The 3,338-nt window shown below is 45.9% G+C and overlaps 1 protein-coding gene across 1 annotated transcript in view; it reads left to right on the top strand.

The window, feature by feature from the left end:
- Positions 1-739: 739 nt before the first annotated feature.
- Positions 740-3,338, top strand: part of Sec23b (Sec23 homolog B (S. cerevisiae)) — a 41,056-nt gene continuing 38,457 nt past the window's right edge. The window contains exon 1 of the mRNA XM_013027113.1: positions 740-1,132. The gene's annotated coding sequence lies outside the window, so the exon portion shown is untranslated. The remainder of the gene's footprint in view (positions 1,133-3,338) is intronic.

The following is a 3,338-nucleotide window of genomic DNA, read 5'->3' as shown; positions in this document are numbered from 1 at the left end:
AGTAAGATCATGAGATCATTTCTTTTTGTCGGTCGTAGGTCTTCAACTCTAGGCCTGGGCGCTGTCCCTCAGCTCTTCAGCTCAAGGCTAGCGCTCTACCACTTGCGCCACATTGCCACTTCTGGCCTTTTTTGTTTGTATGGTGCTGCGGAATCGAACCTAGGGCCTCATGCATGCAAGGCAAGCACTCCACCGCTGAGCCACCTTCCCAGCCCCAGGAGTACATTTCTTGTCGCGCATTGTTATGGGCTCCTTTGTTGTTCTCCCACTATCCCTTCCCTCCACCAAACACTGATTTCGTTTGCTTGTTTTTGTAAGGAGGCGTCAAGGGAAGCATTCTGCAACGACTTGAAACGTGATGACTTTCGCCACTGGTAGGAAAGCGTAACAGTGTGGTGGCTGCAGAAGGTCGTTACTCTCCTAAAATGAAGGTAACACTTCCCAATTGCTGCTTCCTTGTTGAAGGATGACAGGGATGTTGTCGCAGAAATTATCTGAGTTCCAGTGCAGAAGCCCTGACGGCAAACAAGAAGGAATTTCGTAACGTGATGAAACTCAACCTAGGTGAGACGGGCTCCCTAGAAAGCCACTGCGCCTAAGTCCCGGCTCAGCCGCTGTCCGCCCCTTCCCCCAAGCAGACACCTTCCTCCAGCAGCGTCAGCTGACTCCCTCTCGCGTCCCTCCTGCTTCCGGGATTACATGTCATCCTCGCTTCCTTTAACCGAGGCGGTGAGAGCCACGTCCCACCTAGTGTAGCGGATGTCATATGGAAGCAGGGGCAGCTTCTCAAGACTTCTAACTGACGCCCAAGGAATGGTCCGATAGAAGCCTGCCTTTTGTAAAGAGAAATCTTTAGGGATGAAGAATCCTTCGGGGAAGCAAGTACTCTGAGCAGTACTGTTAGAGGGTTAGGGCGCTATTGTCTTGCCCTATTCCAAGATGGCGACTCGGCTTCACCGAGTTCTCACTTCCGCTCCCCCTCTCTAGTGAAGCGCTCTCTGAATGGCTAGGTCCTGGTGCCGTGGCGTGACGTCACGACCCCCTGACCAATCGGTTGAGAGCTGAGCTGTACTAGGCAGTGGGAACCGGACTCTGGCCCTCGTCGTGTGTGGGTGCGGACGGTTGTGGCCAGGTGAGTTGGGTCAGCCAGGTGAGTGCCTAGGGGTCGAGTGAATGGGGAGGAAGAAAAAGAGGGATAAGAACTGGGTCATTAAGGCCGGCCAGGTGGGGCTCTTCTCAGATGAAGCCTTTTCGTAGTAAGCAGGAAAACTACAGTGAATTGACGACCCAGATCCTTGCTGAAAGTGACTGGATTTACACGCCCCTTGGTATCTGAGGACCGGATTCTGGCGCTCCAGCTGGAAGGACCCAACCTCTATAATTGAAGTTTTGCTTTGTGACTGACAGAGGTGGAACTAGAACCCATGTTTTCAGACTGCCGTCAAGGGTTAGGCGTTAGTTAATGTTGTCTAAAGGTGTTCTCTATGTTATGAAAAGTTATGCCTTTGGCGAGATGAGCGTGATTGATTTTGTTGTTGTTGTTGTTGGACGTTCCCACAGTATCTTTCCAGATCATTTATTCATTCATTCATTCAATTTACTTCTTACGATACTCTTATGCTTTGAGAATTTGGCTTAAGCCGCCCTGGAAAAATGTACATTTGTTTTTCTGTGCACAGTTTTACATAAAACTTTGTAGGAGTCTTAGACCCTTCGAAATCCTCTAAGAATTGGTGGCTTAGCCCAAGGGAAAGGAAAGAACGTCAGGTTTTAATATGTAGAGACCCATGAGGGAACCTAGTACTTTATAAGAAGTATTTTGAGGGGCTGGGAAGGTGGCTCAGTGATAGAGAGCTTGCCTTGCATGCATGAGGCCCTGGGTTCGATTCCTCAGCACCACATAAACAGAAAAAGCTGGAAGTGGTGCTGTGGCTCAAGTGGTAGAGCGCTAGTCTTTATCTGAAGAGTTGAGGGACAGTGCCCAGGCCCAGAGTTCAAGCCCCATGACTGGCAAAAAAAAGAGTATTTTAAGATGGAAACAATCATTTAATGATGTTTTGCTAAAGTACTTGCTATATTAGAACTTGCTTTTTATTCACACTTTTGTCCTTCAGGAAATAGAAGTGCCTTCTGTGCAGAAGTACTTCAGCTTTCCACTTCTGCTAGAAACAACAAATAGATGTCTTAGAGGTTTTTGTTGGAGCAAACATTTGGAATTTTTGTTGTGTGGGTTCTGTATAGAATAATTCATTTGCCTTCCTTGGAAACTTCTGTAATCTGAATTGGAGACAATTGTATTCAGCTTTGTATGAAGTGACATTAGAGGCCACTTTAATATTGTAAATTGTTTTCTCATTTTTTTAAGACAGTCTCAAGATGTAGGAGTCACTGTGTAGTTCAGGATGTCCTTGAGATTTTTTTATTTAATCACTGTGTGATATTTAAGCAAAATTGAATCTTTATTAAGCAAACATTTTTGCATATACTATCTTCTCTTTATCTTTCTGGGACTTTGTCTTTTATTAGACTTTGAGCCATTCTGCCCGGATGGCTTAATCTTCATGAGCGTTCATAAGATCAGCAAATGTTTCATCGTATTCTTTTAATTCTTGCCATCTGTTAAGTGCTGGAGTATAGTGTTGTGGTATTTTGTAGGTCTGTCTTAAAAGCTTTCAAATAACTGTCAATTACTCCTTGCCAATTACACATCTTCAGGTTTTGAGCACAGTCAGGACCCAAATAAGGGTATAGGCTGCCGTTGGCATCTATCTGCTTTCTTTCTTTCTTTTCTTCCTTCCTTTCTTTCTCCTTCCTTCCTTCCTTCCTTCTTTCTTTCTTTCTTTTTGACGATTGTGGGGCCTGAACTCTGGGCCTGGGCGCTGTCCCTCAACTCTTTAGCTCAAGGCTAGCTCTCTACCACTTGAGCCACAGCACCACTTCTGGCTTTTTCTGCTTATGTGGTGTTGAGGAATCGAACCCAGGGCCTCATGCATGCAAGGCCAGCTCTCTATCACTGAGCCATGAGCCACTTTCCCGGCCCCGAAATACCATGGAAATATTTTTTTTTTTTTTTTGGTTGTAAGGCTTGAACTCTGGGCCTGGGTGCTGTCTGTCCCTCAGCTCTTCAGCTCAAGGCTAGCACTCTACTACTTGAGCCACAGTGCCACTTCCTATCTGCTTTTTCAATAACAATTTTTGAACTATCTGCTTACCTTTAAACCTTTAGATATTTTTTAAATAGTGATCTCCCAGTTTGGGGATTTTTTTTTCTTTTCTTTGCTGGTCCTGGGGCTTGAACTCAGGTCTGAACACTGTCCTTGAGCCTTCCCCCCCCCCCC

Source organism: Dipodomys ordii, unplaced genomic scaffold (genome assembly GCF_000151885.1).
Source record: "Dipodomys ordii isolate 6190 unplaced genomic scaffold, Dord_2.0 Scaffold99, whole genome shotgun sequence".
NCBI classification, from domain to species: domain Eukaryota; kingdom Metazoa; phylum Chordata; class Mammalia; order Rodentia; family Heteromyidae; genus Dipodomys; species Dipodomys ordii.
The sequence above is the reverse complement of the archived record's forward strand: the minus strand, read 5'-3'. Positions and strand labels throughout refer to the sequence as shown.